The 24,819-nt window shown below is 37.8% G+C and overlaps 1 protein-coding gene across 3 annotated transcripts in view; it reads right to left on the reverse strand.

The window, feature by feature from the left end:
• Positions 1 to 24,819, reverse strand: part of ARHGAP32 (Rho GTPase activating protein 32) — a 267,544-nt gene that overhangs the window by 154,161 nt on the left and 88,564 nt on the right. The window lies entirely within an intron of this gene.

Below are 24,819 nucleotides of genomic sequence, written 5' to 3' on the forward strand. Positions count from 1 at the left end.
AACTGATTCCTAAGCTTACATAAGTATATAGGACAAGATGCCAAGAAACCTATCAAAAAATAGCTGATGGGCAACAAAAAGCCAAGCAGATATTTCAACAGCCCAGCCATGCTGAGGAGATGGAGATTGGCAGGCAAGCACTGCCAAGATAGAGGAGTACTGAAAAGAAAAGCGCTGGGCTCTCAACGGAGACTCCAGAAAAGTCATGCCTTGGGAGTAAGATCAAAATAGGAATAAACAAGCTCTAACGGAGCTTAAAATCAAGGCTTGACATGATCAGAACTGCCAGAAGAAAAATTAACTGTCCTCAGAGGAAAATAACATCCTATAGACCCTCTGCAAATTTCTCATCCACCTTGTGTGGCATCCAATAAACATGACAAGGAATGCCCCCAAAATTAATAATAATAATAATAAACAGGAACAAATGAATAAACATTGGGAATAAATTGTCAAAACAGAAAAAGACTCACATTTCATTCAGATTCTAGAATTATCAGAAAAGGACTTTAAAATTGCTATCATGGATTTCTAGCTTCTGTTTACAATGCAGAAAGCTGTAAAGAGCATCGCTCCCAGCCTAACAAGAGGAAAAAGCAGATAATCTATGAAATCATGACTTCTTTTGGATCCATCAGAAAACTGAGGTCTCCAGGCAACCAACTAGCCTATACTCTAACGTAAAACAAGAATCTCCAAGATGAGATGAATTACAAACAATTACTTGCCTAGGACAAAGCATAGGGAGAAGAGTAATATACAACTTGATAAGAAAAATTCAGCTACATTTTTATCAAGTTGTTAAAAACATTTATCATTAATGTTCAATAAAATGAAAGAAATAGATGAAAAGATGAAGAATTTCAACAGAAAATTGGAATCTATGAAAAACAACAAAATGTTCATCCTAAAACTGAAAAATACCATATCTGAAATTAAGAACCCACTGGATCAGTTTAATAGAACAACGAACATGACTAAAGAGAGGATTAGTGAACTGGAAGACAGTTCAGTATAAAATATCCACATGGAAGCACATTAAGAAAAAAGTGACAGAAATACATAAAATATGCAAAAAAGGCCTCAAATATGTCTAAATTCACAACTCAGAAATAAGACACATGAATTTAAAAAAGAAACAAAAGCAATGTTTTAAAAATGAAGGCTGAAAATTTTCAAAACTGATGACAGTCATCAAACTACAGATCAAATGAACCTTACAAATCTCAAGCAGGATTTAAAAAAATAAACACCTATATTACACTCAAACTGCTAAAAAAAAAAAAATTACTAAGAGAAATTCTTAAAAGCAGCCAGAAAATAAAAGACAAATTGACTTCAAAGGAGCAATGATAACAATGTGAGGACATTTCAATGGAAATGATAATAGGGTAAATCTTCAGCATTGTAAAAGGGAAAATATTGCCAACATAGAACCCTCTGCCTCACAAAACTATCCACTAATAAATTAGGTAAAATAACTTATTTTCAAACAAAAGCTGAAAGAATTTATTATCAGAAGACTTTCAATAAAAGAAATAGTAGAGTTCTTCCGACCAAAAGAAACTGATCCAGATCTACAGAAATGCATGATGAGCACAAAAAGTGGGGAAACATAAATAAATATTGATGTAAAAGCGGATGTTAACACAAAAATAATGTCCTACGAGGTTCATAATAGACATAAAAAAGCACAAAGGATAGGAGGGGTACATGCAGCCAAACAGTTTAGGAATCCTCTATTGGTTGGGAAGTGAAATAAATTCTATTTTAGAGAAGAATGCAACATTCTGCAGATATATGTTATAATCCCTATGGTAACCACTAAAAGAACAATAAATGTACAACTAAAAAGCTAATAGAGGAGAAAATTTTGAAAAATAAAACATACTTGTTTAATCCCAAAGAAAGCAGTAAAGGAAGAATAAAGGCACAAAGAATAAACAAGGCAAATAAATAAATATCAAGATGGTAAACGGCAGTCCAAGGATATTATTAATAATTTTTAAGACGACTGGACTAGTTAGCAAACATGTGTAGAAACTGTAACCCTCATTCATTACTGGTAGGAATTTAAATGGTACAGTCACTACAGAAAATAGTTTGGCAGTTTCTCAAGATATTAAACATAGAAAAACTGTCTAAGCCATCAATTCCACTCCTAGGTATTTAACCAAGAGAAATAAAAGCATATGACCACCAAGAACTTTTACATAAATATGCATACCAATAGTATTCATAATAGCCAAAAACTAGAAACAAGCATCAACTGAAAAATGAATCAAAAAATTTACCAGATTCATACAGTAAAATAATATTTGGCCATTAAAAAAAGAATGAAGTGCTAATCCATGTTACCACATGGATGAAAAGTAAAAGCATTATGCTTAATGAAAGAAGTCACACACAAAAGACCACAGATTGTATGATTCCATATATACAAAATATCCAGAATAATCAAATTCACAGAGACAGGAAGTATACTGGTGGTTACCAGGGGCTTGAGGGAGGACCAAATGGAGAGTTGCTACCAATGAATAAGAGATTTCTTTCTGAAATGTTCAAGAATTAGGTAGTGGTGGTGTTTGTGCAAGTTTGAAAATATACTAACAACCACATAATCGTATACTTTAAAAGAGTGAATTGGGCTTCCCTGGTGGCGCAGTGGTTGAGAGTCCGCCTGCCGATGCAGGGGACGCAGGTTCGTGCCCTGGTCCGGGAAGATCCCACATGCCGCAGAGCGGCTGGGCCCGTGGGCCATGGCCGCTGAGCCTGCGCGTCTGGAGCCTGTGCTCCGCAACGGCAGGGGCCACAGCGGTGAGAAGCCCGCGTACCGCAAAAAAAAAAAAAAAAAAAGAGTGAATTTTATGGCATGTAAATTATATCTCAATAAAAAAGTAAATGGACTAAAAATTCTAATTAAAAATAGGTAAAGGGGGACATTTCATGATGATAAAAGTGTCAAATCAACAGAGTAAAATAATAATAAAATCCATATGCAACAAATAACATAGCTTCAAAATACATAAGGCAAAATCTGAAAGAACTAAAAGGAAAATAGCTGTATCCACCTTACAGGTGTAGATTTTAACAAACGTTTCTCAGTAACTGATAGAATAAGCAAGAGAAAAGAAAAAAATGTAAGTATATAGGAGATTTGAACAACCCAATTTTCCAACCTGAACTAGAACATTAAACCCAACAACTACAGAATATACATTCTTTACAAGTGTATATAAAACATTTACAAAAAGACCATATGCTAGACCATGAAGTGGTCTCAACAAATACAAAAAATTTAAATCATGAACAAAGTGTTTTGTGACCACCAGAGCATTACACTAAAAATCAATTACTGAAAAGGACTTCCCTGGTGGCGCAGTGGTTAAGAATCCGCCTGTCAATGCAGGGGACATGGTTCGAGCCCTTGTCTGGGAAGATCCCACATGCCATGGAGCAACTAAGCCCATGCACCACAACTATTGATCCTGCCCTCTACAGCCCATAAGCCACAACTACTGAGCTTGTGTGCCACAATACTGAAGCCCGCGTGCCTAGAGCCCATGCTCCACAACAAGAGAAGTCAACATAATGAGAAGCCTCACACCACATCGAAGAGTAGCCCCTGCTCTCCGCAACTAGAGAAAGCCCGCATGCAGCAACGAAGACCCAACGCAACCAAAAATAAATAAATAAATTTATTTTTTTAAAAAATCAGTTACTGAAAAGATAACTAAAAATTCTCCCGAATGTTTGGAAATTAAGAAACAAAATTCTGAATAACTCATGAGTCAAATACACAAAATCACAACAGAAATTAGAAAATATTTTGATCTGAAAAACAAAAATAAACACATTAAAATGTGTAGAATAAAACTGAACTGAAGCAAAATTCACACCTCTAAGTGTATATTATCTGAAATAAGACAAGTTGAAAAATAAATGATTTATGCTTCCATCATAAAAATCTAGAAAAAGAACAGAAAATTAATTCAAAAAAGTAGAAAGGAAAAAAATTTAATAAATCATTGAAATAGAAAGCAGGTGTATAATAGAAGAAATCAAAGCCGAAAGTTGATTATTTGGAAGATTAATAAAATGGACAACACCTAGGAAAAAACATTGAGAAAAAAACAAGGAACACAAATATAAAGAATGAAAATGGAGATACAGCCAGAAGCCTGCCGACATTAAAAAAGATTCTGAGAGGGACTTCCTTGGTAGTCCAGTGGCTAAGACACTGCACTCCCAATGCAGGGGGACTGGGTTCAATCCCTGGTCAGGGAACTAGTTCCAACATGCCGCAAGTAAGAGTTTGCATGGGAAACTAAAGATCCCACATACCGCTAAGATGATTCTGCACGTGGTAACAAAGATCCTGCGTGCCGCAACTAAGACCCACCGCAGCCAAATAAATAAATACTTAAAAAAAAAAAGACTCTGAGGATACTACCGACAACTCTATTCCAATATACTGACAATTTAGTTTAAATGAACAAATTCCCTGAAGAACACAACTTATCAAAACTGAAACAAGAAACAAAAGATTTAAATAGTCTTATAGCTATTAAAGAAATTGAATCTGGGGCTTCCCTGGTGGCGCAGTGGTTGAGAGTCCACCTGCCGATGCAGGGGACGCGGGTTCGTGCCCCGGTCCGGGAAGATCCCACGTGCCGTGGAGCGGCTGGGCCCGTGAGCCATGGCAGCTGAGCCTCCGCGTCCGGAGCCTGTGCTCCGCAACGGGAGAGGCCACAACAGTGAGAGGCCCGCGTACAGCAAAAAAAAAAAAAAAAAAAAGAAATTGAATCTGTACGAAAACTGCAGGCCCAAATGGATTCATTGGTGAATTCTTTCAAACATTTAAGGAATAAATAATAACAACCTTACATACATTCTTCCAGAGTATAAAAGTAAAAGGAAGACCTACCAACCTGTTCCATGAGGCCAGGACAGCCTTCATAACAAGCTGATAAAGACACTACTAGAAAAAAAAATTATGGTTCAACATCATGAACATAGTTGCAGAACTCCTAAACAAAATATTAGCAAAAAGGATAGTGAACAAGTGAGTTTCAGTCCAAAATACAAATTATTTTAATATTCTAAAATCAATCCCTATAAACTGACCACATCATTAAAGTAAAGGAATAAAAACATAACTTCAATAGGTAAAATTTAATACTTATTCATGATTTTTTAAATACATGTATGTTTTGATGAGGATTATTAAAACACACACAAACACACACACCTAGCATCACACTTAATGGTAAAACTGATGCTTTCCCGCTGACATGCATGGTCAAAATGGGCATGAACAAGACAAGAATGTCTTCTATTCAACATTGTCCTTGAGATCTTAATCAATTTTTTTAATTTATTTATTTTTGGCTGTGTTGGGTCTTTGTTGCTGCGCGCAGGCTTTCTATAGTTGCGGAGAGCAGGGGCTATCTTTGTTGCGGTGTGCAGGCTTCTCATTGCAGCAGCTTCTCTTGTTGCAGAGCATGAGCTCTAGGCACGTGGGCTACAGTAGTTGTGACTCACGGGCTCTAGAGCGCAGGCTCAGTAGTTGTGGCGCATGGGATTAGCTGCTCCACGAAATGTAGGATCTTCCCGGACCAGGGCTCGAACCCATGTCCCCTGCACTGGAGGTGGATTCTTAATGACTGCGCCACCAGGGAAGTCCCTCTTAATCAGTTTTATTTTAAAAGGTAAGGAAAATAAAAAGAGGTATAAAAATTAGAACAGAAAAAATAAAATTCTCATTATTTGAAAATGATACAGTATGTAAACAATCTAATAGACTCTAAAAACAATCCGAATAAATAAGATCATTTAGCAAGATCACAGAATATAAGGTCAAATGCAAAAATAGAATGTATTTATATATACCAGTAGCATACAATTATTTGTTAAGACCAAAAAAATCCCACCAAAAATACGATAAATAATTTGTACTATCTTCCATATAATACTACACAGAAGAGTAGTATTAAGAGGCCAGGCAAAACTGATCTATTGTGACAGAAGTCAGAATGGTTACCTTTGGGAGAGGTACTGAATAGGAGGGGCAAGGGTCTTGTAGGTTGCTGAGAATAATTCATATTTGATTGTGTTGTGAGTATATGAATGTATACATTTCTATAAGTTCTTCAAGCTCCATTCTTCTGATCTGTGGACTTTATACGCAAGTTATACCTTAAAAAAGTATAAAATAAAAATTTATTGGTAGGGGGCTTCCCTGGTGGCGCAGTGGTTGAGAATCTGCCTGCTAATGCAGGGGACACGGATTCGAGCCCTGGTCTGGGAGGATCCCACATGGCACGGAGCAACTAGGCCTGTGAGCCACAACTACTGAGCCTGCGCGTCTGGAGCCTGTGCTCCGCAACAGGAGAGGCTGCCATAGTGAGAGGCCCGCGCACCACAAGGAAGAGTGGCCCCCGCTCGCCACAACTAGAGAAAGCCCTTGCACAGAAACAAAGACCCAACACAGCAAAAATAAATTAATTAATTAATGAACTCCTACCCCCAACATCTTCTTTAAAAAAAAAATTTACTGGCAAATGTTACACATTATCATAAAATGTATAAAAATTGTTTATATACATTTTGTGTCATATAACAATGAATCAACTCCACAAAAACTTAGTATCTATTTAATAGACTATTTTCTTCTATGCTTTTAAAATTATAGACAAATTTTACCCTTAAAGTGATTAATTATAGCTGCATATCTAACAGAAAGGACAGTGTTAAGATTACTAACCATAAAACCTAAAGAATCTAATGCTATATTTACAAGAGTTTTGTGTAAAACATCTCCAGACTTGAACTTGGATATTTTCAATCAAAAGGAAAAAGAACAGAGAACAACACTTTCTTCAAATTGTGGGAACTAGCCTTACCATCTTGCTGCTTCCCTAATTACAAAATTATTTGAATCTCTGACACACACTCACTTTATATTTTATGAGCTTCTTGTTCATAACATGAAAAATCATACTTGACGGAGTTGAAGTTCCACAGAGAAGCCCAAGTGACACATCGCCTAAGGGACTGCTTGCTCCCAGGGATATCTTCCCTTGATCCCCGGAGTGAATTCCAAGCAGCAATAGAACTTCTTTCCTTTTATCCCCCAATCTTTGTTTTTTGTTTGTTTCTGGTTCTTTGCCCAGCTGGGTCTGGTTCTGTGACACTGGTGGCCAGTGAGTTACTCCCCATTGGTATAGGGAATGACTGGGAAGTTTTCTTACGGTCTGACCATGTGGTGATATTTGACAGATAGAGAAAGGCGCCTATTCTCTGTCAGAGAAATGGGTTTTAGTCTATTTATGTCTGTCTGTTTGTGAAAGAATATATTTAAATTCTACTGAAGAGAACATCTCGTTGAGATATACCTAAACTGGTGAGTTTGGTGTTCTCTGTTTAAGTTGTAAAACTGAAGCTACAAGGTGGCTGTGTGTGTCTGTAAATGATAAGAGTTATTACCTGTCATCATAGACAGTAATATATTTTCCTACCTTCAGAGGATATTAATAAATTAGATTATAAAGCACCTTAAAATATTGGAGCTCTGTTCTGGTTCGTTTATACAGATTATTAAGTGCTTACAAATGTCTAATATTCCTAGAATTCCCAGAAAATAAGGAAACTGAACTTCTAACATAACAGGGTTAGCTATGTTGGTGGTGAAAACAGAATGGAGGTTTACTGAAGGCAGAGGAATCGAGTCCTAGTGATTTCCAACTGAAAATGCCTGATATACTATAATTCTTAGCAGGTATAACTTTATCATGCCAAAAATGAAAAGAGTATCAAAATGTATATACTGAAAAATCTTCCTCCCTTTCCTGTCTCCAGTCTGCCCAATTCCTACCCGTTAAATTTCCCACTTTATATACTCTTCCAGACTTTATGAATATATATATTTACTTATGTAATTTTTGCATATATATTAAAGAATATACCCACAAAAAGCAAAGTAAAAAAGCAATGTGTAAATATGCTACTCTTTGCGTAAAAAATTAGAACAGTTTTATTCCTCCATCTCCACCCCACTTTTTACATAAAAAGTATGTTTACACACTGTTGTGCAGTTCTCTAATATTTCCTGCAGAACTTTCCATATCAGTATACAAAGAGCTTCTTCACTGTTTTTACAACTGTGTAACAGTCCACTGTGTAGATATTCCATAATTTATTGAAACAATCCCCTACTAATGAATTCTTGAATTATTTCCAAACTTTTGCTATTACTAACTATGCTACAAATTTGTAAATGTCATTTTTATATATGTTCACGTATACCTGAACGACAAATACAATACAGTGTAAAAAATTCTTTTTAGGGCTTCCCTGGTGGCGCAGTGGTTGGGAGTCCGCCTGCCAATGCAGGGGACACGGGTTCGTGCCCCGGTCCGGGGGGATCCCACATGCCGCGGAGCGGCTGGACCCATGAGCCATGGCCGCTGAGCCTGCACGTCCGGAGCCTGTGCTCCACAACGGGAGAGGCCACAACAGTGAGAGGCCCGTGTACCGCAAAAAAAAAAAAAAAAAAAAAAAATTCTTTTTATACACTAGCCCACTTTTCTGTTGGGTTCTTGGTCTTTTTCTTATATCTTTTTAGTTCTTTATATACTAAAGAGATTAGTCCTTCATTTGTATTATGAATTCCAAGTATTATTTAAAGGCTGTCATTGGTCCTTGCTTATTGTTTTCTATAATGCAGATGTTTTACATTTTCTGTAGTTGAATTTCAGAACCCTTTCTTTTAGGAGTTTTGCATTTTTTTAACATCTTTATTGGAGTATAATTGCTATACACTGTTGTGTCAGTTGCTGCTGAATAACAAAGTGAATCAGTGATATATATTCATATATCCCCATATCTCCTCCCTCTTGCATCTCCCTCACACCCTCCCTATTCTACCCCTCTAGGTGGACAGAAAGCACCAAGCCAATCTCCCTGTGCTTTGTGGCTGCTTCCCACGAGCTATTTTACATTTGGTAGTATATATAAGTCCATGACACTCTCTCACTTCATCCTAACTTACCCTTCCTGCTCCCCGTGTCCTCAAATCCATTCTCTACGTCTGCATCTTTATTCCTCTCCTATCCCTAGGTTCTTCAGAACCTTTTTTTTTTTAGATTCCATATATATGTGTTAGCATATGGTATTTGTTTTTCTCTTTCTGACTTACTTCACTCTATATGACAGACTCTAGGTCCATACCCCTCACTACAAATAACTCAATCTCATTTCTTTTTATGGGTAATATTCCATTGTATATATGTGCCACATCTTCTTTATCCATTCATCTGTTGATGGACACTTAGGTTGCTTCCATGTCCCGGCTATTGTAAATAGTGCTGCAATGAACACTGTGGTACATGACTCTTTTTGAATTATGGTTTTCTCAGGGTATATGCCCAGTAGTGAGATTGCTGGGTCGTTTGGGAGTTCTATTTTTAGTTTTTCAAGGAACCTCCATAGTGGCTATATCAATTTACATTCCCACCAACAGTGCAAGAGGGTTCTCTTTTCTCCACACCCTCTCCAGCATTTATTGCTTGTAGATTTCTTATGATGGCCATTCTGACCAGTGTGAGGTGATACCTCAGTGTAGTTTTGATTTGCATTTCTCTAATGATTAGTGATGTTGAGCATTCTTTCATGTGTTTGTTGTCAATCTGTATAACTTCTTTGGAGAAATGTCTATTTAGGTCTTCTGCCCATTTTTGGATTGCGCTGTTTTCTTGATGTTGAGCTGCATTAGATGCTTGTATATTTTGGAGATTAATCCTTTGTCCATTAATTCCTTTGCAAATATTTTCTCCCATTCTGAGGGTTGTCTTTTTGTCTTGTTTATGGTTTCCTTTGCTGTGCAAAAGCTTTTAAGTTCCATTAGGTCCCATTTGTTTATCTTTGTTTTTATTTCCATTTCTCTAGGAGGTGGGTCAAAAAGGATCTTGCTGTGATTTATGTCATAGAGTATTCTGCCTATGTTTTCCTCTAAGAGTTTTATAGTGTCTGGCCTAACATTTAGGTCTTTAATCCATTTTGAGTTTATTTTTATGTATGGCATTAGGAAGTGTTCTAATTTCATTCTTTCACATGTAGCTGTCCAGTTTTCCGAGCACCACTTATTAAGGAGGCTGTCTTTTCTCCATTGTATATTCTTGCCTCCTTTACCAAAGATAAGGTGACCATATGTGCATAGGTTTATCTCTGGGCTTTCTATCCTCTTCCATTGATCTATATTTCTGTTTTTGTGCCAGTACCATACTGTCTTGATTACTGTAGCTCTGTAGTCTAATCTGAAGTCACGGAGCTTGATTCCTCCAGCTCCATTTTGCTTTCTCAAGATTGCTTTGGCTATTCAGGGTCTTTTATGATTCTATACTAATTGTGAAATTTTTTGTTTAATTCTGTGAAAAATGCCATTGGTAGTCTGATAGGGATTGCACTGAATCTGTAGATTGCTTTGGGTAGTATAGTCATCTTCACAGTGTTGATTCTTCTGATCCAAGAACATGATATATCTCTACATCTGTCTGTATCATTTTTAATTTCTTTCATCAGTGTCATAGTTTTCTGCATACAAGTCTTCTATCTCCTTAGGTAGGTTTATTCCTAGGTATTTTTTTTTCATTGCAACGGTAAATGGGAGTGTTTCCTTAATTTCTTTCAGATATTTCATCATTAGAGTATAGGAATGCAAGAGATTTCTGTGCATTAATTTTGTATCCTGCTACTTTACCAAATTCATTGATTAGCTCTAGTAGTTTTCTGGTAGCATCTTTAGGGTTCTCTATGTAGTTTTCTGGTAGCACCTTTAGGGTTCTCTATGTATAGTATCATGTCATCCACAAACAGTGACACTTTTACTTCTTATTTTCCAATTTGGATTCCTTTTATTTCTTTTTTGTCTCTGATTGCTGGGGCTAAAACTTCCAAAACTATGTTGAACAACAGCAGTGAGATGGAAAATCTTGTCTTGTTCCTGATCTTAGTGGAAATGGTTTTTCACCATTCAGAACGACACTGGCTCTGAGTTTGTCATATATGGCCTTTATTATGTTGAGGTAAGTTCCCTCTATGCCTACTTTCTGGAGGGTTTTTATCACAAATGGTTGCTGGATTTTGCGAAGGCTTTTTCTGCATCTATTGAGATTATCATATGGTTTTTAATCCTTCAATTTGTTAATATGGTGTATCACATTGATTGATTTGCATATATTGAAGAATCCTTGCATTCCTGGGATAAACCCCACTTGACCATGGTGTGTGATCCTTTTAATGTGCTTCTGGATTCTGTTTGCTCGCATTTTGTTGACGATTTTTGAGTCTATGTTCATCAGTGATATTGGCCTGGAGTTTTCTTCTTTTGTGACATCTTTGTCTGGTTTTGGTATCAGGGTGATGGTAGTCTTGTAGAATGAGTTTGGGAGTGTTCCTCCCTTTGCTATATTTTGGAAGAGTTTGAGAAGGATAGGGATTAGCTCTTCTCTAAGTGTTTAATAGAATTCGTCTGTGAAGCCATCTGGTCCTGGGCTTTTGTTTGTTGGAAGATTTTCAGTCACAGTTTCAATTTCAGTGCTTGTGACTGTTTGTATTTTCTATTTCTTCCTGGTTCAGTCTCAGAAGGTTGTGCTTTTCTAAGAATTTGTCCAACTCTTCCAGGTTGTCCATTTTATTGGCATAGAGTTGATTGTGGTACTCTCTTATGATCCTTTGTATTTCTGCAGTGTCACTTGTTACTTCTGCTTTATCATTTCTAATTCTGTTGATTTGAACCTTCTCCCTTTTTGTCTTGATGAGTCTGGCTGCTGGTTTATCAATTTTGTTTATCTTCTCAGAGAACCAGCTTTTAGTTGTACTGATCTTTGCTATCATTTCCTTCATTTCTTTTTCATTTATTTCTGATCTGATTTTTATGATTTCTTTCCTTCTGCTAACTTTTGGGTATTTTTGTTCTTCTTTGTGTAATTGCTTTAGGTGTAAAGTTAGGTTGTTTATTTGAGATGTTTCTTGTTTCTTGAGGTAGGTTTGTATTGCTATAGCTTCCCTCTTAGAACTGCTTTTGCTGCATCCCATAGGTTTTGGGTCATCGTGTTTTCATTGCCATTTGTTTCTAGGTATTTTTTGGTTTCCTCTTTGATTTCTTTGGTGATCTGTTGGTTACTTAGCAGTGTATTGCTTAGCCTCAATGTGTTTGTATTTTTTACAGATTTTTTTCCTGTAATTGATATCTAGTCTCATAGTGTTGTGTTAGAAAAAATACGATTTCAGTTTTCTTAAATTTACCAAGGCTGATTTGTGACCCATGATATGATCTATCCTGGAGAATGTTCCATGAGCACTTGAGAAGAAAGTGTATTGTGTTGTTTTTGGATGGAATGTCCTATAAATATCAATTAAGACCATCTTGTTTAATGTGTCATTTAAAGCTTTTGTTTCCTTATTTATTTTCATTTTGGTTGATATGTCCATTGGTGAAAGTGGGGTGTTAAAGCCCCCTACTATTATTGTGTTACTGTCGATTTCCCCTTTTATGGCTGTTAGCATTTGCCTTATGTATTGAGATGCTCCTATGCTGGGTGCATAAATATTTACAATTGTTATATCTTCTTCTTGGATTGATCCCTTGAACATTATGTAGTGTCCTTCTTTGCCTCTGGCAATAGTCTTTATTTTAAAGTCTATTTTGTCTGATATGAGAATTGCTAACGCAGCTTTCTTTTAATTTCCATTTGCATGGAATATCTTTTTCCATCCCCTCACTTTCAGTCTGTATGTGTCCCTAGGTTTGAAGTGGGTCTCTTGTAGACAGCATATATATGGGTCTTGTTTTGTATCCATTCAGTCAGTCTGTGTCTTTTGATTGGAGTAAATTTAATCAATTTACATTTAAGGTAATTATCGATATGTGTATTCCTATCACCATTTTCTTAATTGTTTTGGGTTTGTTATTGTAGGTCTTTTCCTTCTCTTGTGTTTGCTGCCTAGAGAAATTCCTTTACTTAGCATTTGTTGTAAAGCTGGCCTGGTGGTGCTGAATTCTCTTAGCTTTTGTTTGTCTTTTAAGGTTTTAATTTCTCTGTCAAATCTGAATGAGATCCTTGCTGGGTAATCTTGGTTCTAGGTTTTTCCCTTTCATCACTTTAAATATGTCCTGCCAGTCCCTTCTGGCTTGCAGAGTTTCTGCTGAAAGATCAGCTGTTAACCTTATGGGGATTCCCTTGTATGTTATTTGTTGCTTTTCCCTTGTTGCTTTTAATATTTTTCTTTGTATTTAATTTTTGATAGTTTGATTAATATGTGTCTTGGCATGTTTCTCCTTGGATTTCTCCTGTATGGGACTCTCTGCACATCCTGGACTTGACTATTTCCTTTCCCATAGTAGGGATGTTTCCAACTATAATCTCTTCAAATATTTTCTCAGTCCCTTTCTTTTCTCTTCTTCTTCTGGGACCACTATAATTCAAATGTTGGTGCGTTTTTGCTGTCCCAGAGCTCTCTGAGACTGTCCTCAATTCTTTTCACTCTTTTTTCTTTATTCTGCTCTGTGGTAGTTATTTCCACTATTTTACCTTTCCGGTCATTTACCCGCTCTTCTGCCTCAGTTATTCTGCTATTGATTCCTTCTAGAGAATTTTTAATTTCATTCATTGTGTTGTTCATCCTTGTTTGTTTGCTCTTTAGTTCTTCTAGGTCCTTGCTAAATGTTTCTTGTATTTTCTCCATTCTATTTCCAAGATTTTGGATCTTTACTATCATTACTCTGAATTCTTTTTCAGGTAGACTGCCTATTTCCTCTTCATTTGTTTGGGCTGGTGGGTTTTTACCTTGCTCCTTCATCTGCTGTGTATTTCTCTGTCTTCTCATTTTGCTTAACTTACTGTGTTTGGGGTCTCCATTCACAGGCTGCAGATTCGTAGTTCCCGCTGTTTTTGGTGTCTGCCCCCAGTGGGTAAGGTTGCTTCAGTGGCTTGTGTAGGCTTCTTGGTGGAGGGGACTGATGCCTGTGTTATGGTGGGTGAGGCTCGATCTTGTCTTTCTGGTGGGCAGGACCACATCCGGTGGATTGTTTCAGGGTGTCTGTGAACTTCTTATGATTTTAGGCAGCCTCTCTGTTAATGGGTGGGGTTGTATTCCTGTCTCGCTGGTTGTTTGGCATGGGCTGTCCAGCATTGGAACTGGCTTGTCGTTGAGTGGAGCTGGGTCTTAGCGTTGAGATGGGGATCTCTGGGAGAACTCTCGTCAACTGATATTACGTGGGGCCAGGAAGTCTTTGTTGGTCCAGTGTCCTGAACTCATTTCTCCCACCTCAGAGGCTCAGGCCTGACACCCATCCACAGCATCAAGACCCTGTCAGCCACACAGATGTTCAAGGGGTGTGGTCTGGTACCAAAGGGTTGCAGAGCTCCCTGCAGTCGGCCACGTCAGCCTCAGAGCAGAGCTTAGACTTCCTGACGGACCAGAAGCTGATGGAGCTCTACGGGGACTTTTGCATTTTAAGTCAGTTCAAAATGCCTTTCCTGATTTAAAACAATTTTTTTTAATTTCCCATGTTTTCTTTTGGATATTTCATGGTTTCCTTTAATACATTATATCTTCAACCATTTGGAAATTATCCCTGGTATGAGGCAGATCTCCAGTTTTATTTTCCACAGATGCATATGCAGTTTCCCCCAAAGTATTTCCTCAATACTTTGCTGGTGGCCCAGTGGTTAAGAATCTGCTTGCCAATGCAGGGGACACAGGTTCGAGCCCTGTTCTGGGAAGATCCCACATGCCACAGAGCAACTAAGCCCCTGAGCCACAACTACTTAGACCACGTGACACAACTACTGAAGCCCATGCGCCTAGAGCCCAAGCCCGCGCACCTTAACGAAGAGTAGCCCCCACCTGTCGCAACTAGAGAAAGCCCACACACAGCAATGAAGACCCAATGCAGTCAAAAATAAATTAATTAAAAAAAAACCATAATGTCTCTGTTGGTTTTTGAGAAGCCATCTTTGCCATATCTTCCTATGTATTAGGGTGTATTTCTAGGCTTTCCATTTTACTCCCTTATGTCCTCTATTCATACCGGTACCACAAGTTTTAACTATTGACACTTTATAGCAATGTCTGCTCACACTAATCCTCTATCCAACATCCTTGCTTTTTTCTTTTCCCCAAAGTTTCTTTGCTAAATTATTTGGTCAAGGTCAGTTTCTTTCAAAACCAATTTACCTAGGTTTTTACAAGGATTCTTATTATCACATTAAATTTATAATAAACTGACATCTTTATGATGTTGAATATTTTGTTATGAACAAGGTATATCTTTTCATTTGTTCCAAACATCTTTTATGTCCTTCAGTGATGTTTTAAAATTTATTCATATAGGTTTTAGAGTTCCTTATTAAGTTTATTTCTGAGTATTTTATCTTCTTTGGTGCTCTTAAAAATGGCACCTTTTCTTCCATTATATCTTCTAACTGGTTCCTGTTTGATACACTGTTATTAGCCTTATTTTGCAGATGGGAAAACTGAAATATATTAGCACATCTCAGTCACTCCAGATGAGATAGACCATTTTCTCCTAGAAGTTCCCACTTCCCAGCCTGAAGAGGACACTAAAACAAGCCATTCTCACCTCTGGAGACCCACTAGACTAGGTGACAGACACCAAGATTCTGCCTCACTGAATGCCCCCTTCAGAAGTTTCCTCTCAAAAGCCATGAAAATAACTACCAGTGGACTTCCAATTCAAGACTGCATATATGTTGAGAAACAGAGCTCTCCTTCTCCAAGTCTCTGAAAAGCCAGTAAGCCAAATAAAAGGAAATAACTCCTTAAGAGATTAATATGGGTGGGATCAGCAGGCCAGAAATCTCGATCAACTTCTGGAAGACAAAAAAGCAAATGGGATCATACTGACTGGTAAACCAGCAGAGAAAAACAGAGGTTCAAGGAGGCTACACTCCCACTTCTCTCCACAACAAAAGAGGTACTTGCTCCCAAGGAATTAGTCAAAACTAGAAAATTACTCTGTAAATAAATTTAACAATCAATTAGGAGGACTAGGGCTCCTAATGTGGGTGTTTGCACCTAAGAGAAGGCAGAAGCTATACACATCATGGGACTGCTGGAGAAAACAGTGTAGGGGGAGGAAACAAAGAAGGGCAATATTTAGCTTAGCAGTAAAAGCTTCAATTCTGTTCAGTCAGAACAAACAGAACATGTACATTGAATGAATCAAGCTGCAAAGCTGAAGAAAGACAATAATCTAAATTTATCACTGTATAAATATTATGTCAGTGGATATGTTATATCTATACATGAAGAAGAATGCTTAGAAATTACTTCTCTACTCAAATTGAACCTGAAAGAGTAAAGAAAAGGACGAAATCAGTGGTCTAAAGAGCGGTCCCCAACCTTTTTGGCACCAGGGACCAGTTTCATGGAAGACAATTTTTCCACGGATGGGGACGGGGCAGGGGGAGGGGGCGGGGGGGATGGTTCAGGCCTTAACGTGAACAGTGGGGAGCGGCAGATGAAGCTTTGCTCACTCGCGCACCAGCCTGCTCACCTCCTTCGGTGCGGCCTGGTTCCTCACAAGCCACGGACCAGTACCTAATGGTACACGGCCTGGGGGTTGGGGACCCCTGGCCTAAAGAACAAGTACAAGAATTATCTCAAATCACAAAATCAAAATGTAAAGATAAATACATCATGAAAAAAAGAATAAGGAGACCAAATATGCAATAAGTAGATTCTACAAGGAGAAAATTATTACAGATAAAAGAGGTAATCATTAAATTAATAATAGATAACATTAAAAAATCTTTCCTAATATGAAGACTTGAATCTCTAGATTGAAAGTCACTGAGCTCCAAGCTGAAGACTTGATGACAAAATACACATAACTACGAATAAAAAGAAAATCCTACACGCATTCAGAAAGAATAAGTTGCCTACAAAGGAAAAGAAAAAAAAACAGCATTGGGCTTCCCTGGTGGTGCAGTGGTTGAGAGTCCGCCTGCCGATGCAGCGGACACGGGTTCGTGCCCCAGTCCGGGAAGATCCCACATGCTGCGGAGCGGCTGGGCCCATGAGCCATGGCCGCTGAGCCTGCACGTCTGGAGCCTGTGCTCTGCAACAGGAGAGGCCACAGCAGTGAGAGGCCCACGTACCGCAAAAAAAAAAAAAAAAAAACAGCACTGAGTATATGCAAGAAATCAGAGTACATCACTCATAGAACTTATCTGAACAAAATACATAAGAAAATATCAACCAAATAATAAATGAACTAGAACAGATACATTAAGATGTAGTATGATAAAAAGAAGAGCAAACAACGACACATGTAACTGAATCTAACTGAATGATAAAAAATAGTAAACCATTACAGCAAAACACTAGGCCTGGGGGTGAAGGGAGAATGGTGTTAAACAGAAGAGTACCAAAAGTCTCATCCAGAGAGAAGGGGACTGAAATAAGTATTCTAAAGACTTTATTTTAAAAGGAAGGGAAATAGGGCACAAAAGAGAGCACGGGGAATAGGGAACAAAAGAGAGCACCAAGAGGGGAAAAAACAGCCTACCTAAGTTAAAGAAACTGTTTGATTTGCAAATTATAATAGAGAAAATGCATATCTGCATATGAGAGCATGGAAAAGGGAAGCTAATCACTAACGGAAAGTAAAAGTATAGCAGAACTTCTAAAATTAAGTATCTAGAAAGGTTTTACTTGTTCTGATTGTAATCTTCCCAGGTTTGTCACTTTATGTATTTTTTTTAAAAAGGAAATTGACTATATTACATTTATAAACAGAGCTTTAAGTGTTTCAGGGATTTTCATTTACTAAGTTTGAACATGCAATTGAATGTTTACAAGGGTTTAATGTTAAGTTGAATCCAAAGCTTAAGGAGAAATAGAAAGTTAAAATTTTAACTTTAAATAAACAACTTAATAACCAGGAACTTCTACATAGTTTTATACAGTTTCTGTGCTCTAAGGCCCTTCTTGTACATCATAAAACTCATACAAACATACCTTGGATTCCATCCCAAAGAGTTTAATTAGTGAAATACCAAGAAAGTCTTGTAGGAGCATGCTTCATGGTTAATTACAAAGACAGCCTAATGGCTAGACTCCAATACTGAATAAAATTTTCTGAGATTAAGCAATGTTCACATCAGACTCTCCTGCTTATCATTAAATTTATTATTTTTGTTAACACTAATGAGAGTATATTGGGTGATAATTATATTTTATATTGAAAGAACATTTTAGGGGCTAAACTATACTCCAGATCACACTTCCAAAGTTACACAGTAATAGAAATATCTTTTTTTTAATGCAAAATACACATCTTTTTTGGTATTGTACATAACAGATAATTAAGGGTGTGATGACTATGAAAAGTCACAGAGTATAAAATAGGCCTGGGTGTGACATTGATATATCTGTCACTGGTAAGCTGTTAATGCTACCTCTCTATCCTAGGAATCCTAAAATGAGGAATTTCTGTAGAGGACAAAATAACAGTCAGGGTATTAAAAGCAGAGAACGGTGAAATAGCTTTATGGGCTTCCAGAGGAATTTAGCCATTAAAATAGCCATCCCAGATCTGAAAGAATCGCAAGAACCTAGAAGAAATACCACATTCCAAGCCCTTGTTACCTATGTGGACTGCTGCAGTATCTTCTAACTCATGGCCTCATTTCAAATAAGGCAGAGAATGAATAAAGCAAGCAACTAACCAACCAATCAAATGCATGAGCCATTATTATTAGTTCTATGATGCTATAAACCAATAAATACATTGCAAAAAAATTAAAATATGTACACCAAATTATCTGCTTTAAGTAAAATCAGAAGCTTCTCTTCTCACTTAAAATCAATTGTCTTATAATGGAGATACAAGTGAAGATCTGACTGAGAGATCTGGGCATCTGTAGACTCTAAATTTTAAAGGTATACAAGTTCTAGAAATGTGGTTTAATTATGCATTATCTCCATAAACATTTCAAACTATATGTCATTGTTTGTCATACATACTAGGCTATGAATCTGCCAATGAGATACCAGAGAACATTAAACAAGATCATAAGATAAACATTTCTACTCTCAAATGCCAAAGAACTAGAACCTCTCATGATTGTGAGTTAGTAATAATTCCCAGATGTCCTTGAGGTCATATTTTTAAAAGGTCACATTACTGTATGCACTACTTCACTTTTATGTTGGCTGCATAATCTATACATCACTGGTGCTCAAAAACTCCTCAAAGAAGGAATTTCAAAACTGAGATATAAGCTGTAGCCTCTTAAAAGTTATTACTTACTAGAAAATAACATTTAGCAGCAGATATATCAAAATTTTTTATAAAACTGAAGTCTTTTACTTTTAACATCAGTTACACTGGGGTTCAAGATTTTGCTCTACCATATACTGACAACATGGTGTATGTGGTTTTCTGAGCTACAATTTCTGCATCTGGAAGATAGGAAATAATAATACCTACTTTACAGGATTAATAAACATATAACTGATATACTGTATCATATTTGGCTTAGTACACTGCATTTAACTCCTAAATAAATTTTTCTCTCTTAAAAGAAAACATTTTTGTTTTTCCTTTCTGCCTTATATTCCCCTTTCATAATTACAGAAGCATTCTTCTAATGATCCCTAAGGATTATTCTACTCTAAGGACTCTGGGGATCTCGAAATATTCTAGTCTAAGAACTCTTTTACCATAATGGTATGATACATATTAACTTTACAAAATTAGAAATCAGAAAATGAGAGATTTGTGAGTCAGTGGTAGGCAGGTTAGAACTATTGCCATGAAGGGAGACTGACCAACTTCCCACAGAGCTATAACGTAAGAAAAGATACCCCTTACTCCAACCAAGTCCAACGATAAAAGTTATTCCGAAAGCTACCGGACACAGTGCTCCTCTGTGAGCACCTCCTCCCAAAGCAGAGGATGACTGGCAGCACCAGAAACCTACACTTCAGGGAGCTATGACTTCCCCCTCTTAGCCATGGTGCCTCAAATGACACAGTGCTATTCTTTTTTTAATTTTTTTTTTTTTTTTTTTTTTTGCGGTATGCGGGCCTCTCACTGTTGTGGCCTCCCCCGTCGCGGAGCACAGGCTCCGGACGCGCAGGCTCCGGACGCGCAGGCTCAGCGGCCATGGCTCACAGGCCCAGCCGCTCCGCGGCATATGGGATCCTCCCAGACCGGGGCACGAACCCGTATCCCCTGCATCGGCAGGCGGACTCTCAACCACTTGCGCCACCAGGGAGGCCCCAGTGCTATTCTTTTAAGAATGAATTTAAAACCCAGCTCAGAAGCTATCCAGAGAAACAGAAGAGCACTCCATCTTCTGCCCTTATTGTGTGTGTGTGCACGCATGGAAAGTAATGAGTATGTAACCATAATGACAGTTTGGTTAATGTGTATTAGCACAGGTTTTAAAGAAACACATAAAACTTTTCTATATATATGTTTAACTATCAAATTGATTTTACAGAAACAACTCTCATATACAGCACTGAATCTATAATTGGTTCTCCCAAGGTTACAGCTGCAACTCCCACTATCCACCCCTCACCACCTTCGACACCCACACACATTTTTTTCTGCAAGGCGTTTCAGCTGGAACGCCACTGTGAACATTGTGCAAGCACTCTGCTGCCATATTTCCTTATGTCTGACGGCTGAAGAGGTGAGAAACACTACATGGAATGTGGTCTTACCTTGATCTCTTTGTTGCACTTATAAATAAAATAAGATCAAATCTCAAAGACATATTTGGTTTGGGAGAGTCATGGTGGCATTCAGCTATGAAATAATACCGTAAACAGACAAATGCCCTAAAGTATCACAGTTTCCTAAAACAATGCATGCACTAGCTCAGTTTCTCAGGATGAAAACGTGGTCACATAGCCCTAAGGAAAAGAAAAGCTCAATCTTACACAGATTTGCTTTTAAATTGAACTGTCAGAAGAAAATCCCAGACAGCCTCCTATTGCCTCACGAGTAAATGGAGGATCACAGTACCAAATCTATCACAACAACAAAGTCCAGGTTGTTTCTTCCTTTGACAAATATGTCAAAATAACTTCCACAATTTTAACACCAGGCCAAACAGTTTTAACACAAACATAATAAATACCTCATTCCTACTAATTGTTCATGGCACACTGACCATATTTATGACCATAACTATGCAATATGTGAAGCATCAGCACACCTTGGGAGAGAAGTAGCTTACTCAAATAAGAAAGGCTAGGGACTTCCCTCGTGGTCCAGCAGTTAAGACTCCGAGCTCCCAATGCAGAAGGCCCAGGTTCAATCCCTGGTCAGGGAACCAGATCCCCCATGCCACAACTAAGAGCCTGCATGCTGCAACTAAAAGATCCCGTGTGCCGCAACGAAGACCTGGAGCAGCCAAATAAATAAATATTTTTTAAAAAAAGAGAGGCTAAAATAAAATTATGGAGAGAATGAGAAGGCTGACACAAAAAAAGAATTTCATATGCTAATAAAATAGTTCATTTTCATATTTTGAACACTGAATTATTCTTTAAAATGTAAAACATACTTCTTATTCATTTTAACCACTGATTAACAAATTTAATGTGGGTTATCAAGAGTTCCTAATATTCAATCTCTTCTGTCATTTAACCTAGACTTCAAAAATAAAATCTGTGGATAAAGAAATCCTTTAACTTGAGAAAGGAAAGACTCTTTGAACACTAAACATAAAGACAAGATCTGATGAAAATAATGATCTGTTCTCCTACCCAATTACTCATAGATAAGACTGTAAAAGACGTTTAATTGCCCATGTGGCTGACAGTGATAATATGCAGTACAAACTTCGAGGTTTTTTTAATACCTCCAAAAGAATTAATTTGCTAACCCTGTTGAGAAAGAAAAGCCAGAATAAAGCCTCCTAAAATTTGTAACAGCACAACACAATTAACACACAAATGGCACTGTGTCTACAAGCTGGGTGAGACCTCTTTCTTCACCAATGAAAGGAACTTTGGAAAGCTGCTTAATCAGGAGGCACTCTCAAACACTTCAATTTTGAAGTTACAGCTAGAGATCAAACCAAGAGAGATTTGCTAGGGTTGGGGGCAGGGGAGATGTAAGGGGAGTGAGATATAAGGTCAGAGGCTTTGATTCATGAAACAATTAATTTGTACTTAATCAAAATGTTTCATACACATGAATAAGGCAACAAAAGCAGCCATACATACATACACACACACACACACACACACACACACACACACAGAGAGAGAGAGGAACATATTCCAAGAAAAAGAAGAAGAAAAATCTATTAGATTCAAATCCAAATCACACGTTAGGTACAAATCAGATATACGAAGGGGTAGTGGTTCAGTCTCTACCTGAAATTCCTGAACTGCTACTACAAAACCTGTCTAACACCTTCTCTTCCTGGTGTCCTAACAAGTCATTTAAAATGCCTTCTACAAGCTCAGGACAAGCTGTGGAATGAAGAGCGCTACGTACAACTAGAAACCTGTCCTCTTCAACTCCAAGCCTTCCCCCAGAGAAAAGAAGTCTTACTGGAAAGGAGATGAAAACAAAGAGGATGGGAGGGCTGGGGAGCACAAGTGAAGGATGTGGACAGAGGGACAAAGGTGAGAGAGGGAGAACTGACAGCAAATTCCATAATTACCTGAAATGTTCTTCTCTTTCGCCCTCTTCAATGTCAGTCACCTGGGTTATAACTTCTGAATCCAACAAAAAGACACTGTCATCTCCTGAAGGGCTACTCTCACTTTCTGTCTCCATCTTGTACTTCAAAAAGTTAAACCTCAAGGCATGGACTAAAGAGCAGCAGCAGTGCTGAGGCTGCTCAGCTCTGCTGCTGTGCATACAGGTGTGCAGCTGAGGCACCAGTGCTATGTGATCCTGCTGGGCCGAAGTTTATTATGTGCTAGGTTAATTGCAGGTGAGGCAGAGACAGGAAATCCCATGAAGCACCCTCACTGTGTCAGACTGCTACACCTGTGATACCGGACCCCTCCCACTGCCTTAGGCTCTGTGACCTACATAACCAAATGCAGAACCCAAATGAAGGTGAGTTTTCACTAATTATTATTCATTTAATAACTATTTCTCTCTTCTCACACTTTCCAGCTAATAAGTTAAAAAATAGAAGTTTTCAAGATGCAGACTTCTCTTATGTATATCCTTTTTTCTCAGACTTTTTTTTTAATTGAAGTATAGTTGATTTACAATGTTGTGTTAGTTTCAGGTATACAGCACAGTGATTCAGCTATGTGTGTGTGTGTGTGTGTGTGTGTGTGTGTGTATAGTCTTTTTCAGATTCTTTTCTCTTATAGGTTATTACAAAATTATTGAGAATAGTTCCTGGTGCTACACAGTAGGTCCTTGTTGGTTATCTGTTTTATATATAATAGTGTGTGTATGTTAATCCCAACCTCCTAATTTATCCCTCCCCCTGCTCTTTCCCCTTTGGTAACCATAAAATTTGTTTTCTATGTCTGTGGGTCTATTTCTCTTTTGTAAATAAGTTCATTTGTATCCTTTTTTTGTTTGTTTGTTTTGTTTTGTTTTTTGGTTTTTTTGCGGTACGCGGGCCTCTTATTGTTGTGGCCTCTCCCGTTGTGCAGCACAGGCTCTGGACGCGCAGGCCCAGTGACCATGGCTCACAGGCCCAGCCGCTCCGCGGCATGTGGGATCTTCCCGGACCGGGGCACGAACCCGTGTCCCCTGCATCGGCAGGCAGACTCTCAACCACTGCGCTACCAGGGAAGCCCTCCTTTTTTTTTTTTTAAGATTCCACATATAAGGGACATCATATGATATTTGTCTCTGTCTGACTTACTTCACTCAGTATGACAATCTCTAGGTCCATCCATGTTGCTGCAAATGGCATTATTTTGTTCTTTTTTAATGGCTGAGTAATATTTCATTGTATATATGTACCACATCTTTATCCATTCATCTGTCAATGGATATTTAGGTTGCTTCCATGTCTTGGCTATCGTAAATAGTGCTGCTCTGAACACTGGGGTGCATGTATCTTTTCGAATTATAGTTTTCTCCAGATATATGCCCAGAAGTGGGACTACAGGATCATACGGTAACTCTGTTTTTGATTTTTTAAGGAACCTCCATACTGTTCTCCACAGTGACTGCACCAATTTACATTCCCACCAACAGTGCAGGAGGGTTCCTTTTTCTCCACATCGTCTCCAGCATTTATTATTTGTAGACTTTCTGATGATGGCCATTCTGACCAGAGTGAGGTTACAACTCATTGTAATTTTGATCTGTATTTCTCTAATAATTAGTGATGTTGAGCATTTTTTTCATTTGCCTCTTGGCCATCTGTATGTCTTCTTCAGAGAAATGTCTATTTAGGTCTTCTGCCCATTTTTTGATTGGGTTTTTTTTGTTGTTTGATATTGAGCTGTATGAGCTATTTGTATATTTTGGAAATTAATCCCTTGCCGGATGCATCATTTGCAAATATTTTCTCCTATTCTGTAGGTTGTCTTTTTGTTTTGTTTATGATTTCCTCAAAGGAGACAAGAATATACAATGGAGAAGATACAGTCTCTTCAATAAGTGGTGCTGGGAAAACTGGACAGCTACATGTAAAGAATGAAATTAGAACATTCTCTAACACCACATACAAAAATAAACTCAAAATGGATTAAAGACCTAAATGTAAGACCAGATATTATAAAACCCTTAGAGGAAAACATAGGCAGAACACTCTCTGGCATAAATCGCAGCAA

The sequence above is a fragment of the Mesoplodon densirostris genome, chromosome 7, assembly GCF_025265405.1.
Source record: "Mesoplodon densirostris isolate mMesDen1 chromosome 7, mMesDen1 primary haplotype, whole genome shotgun sequence".
NCBI lineage: Eukaryota > Metazoa > Chordata > Mammalia > Artiodactyla > Ziphiidae > Mesoplodon > Mesoplodon densirostris.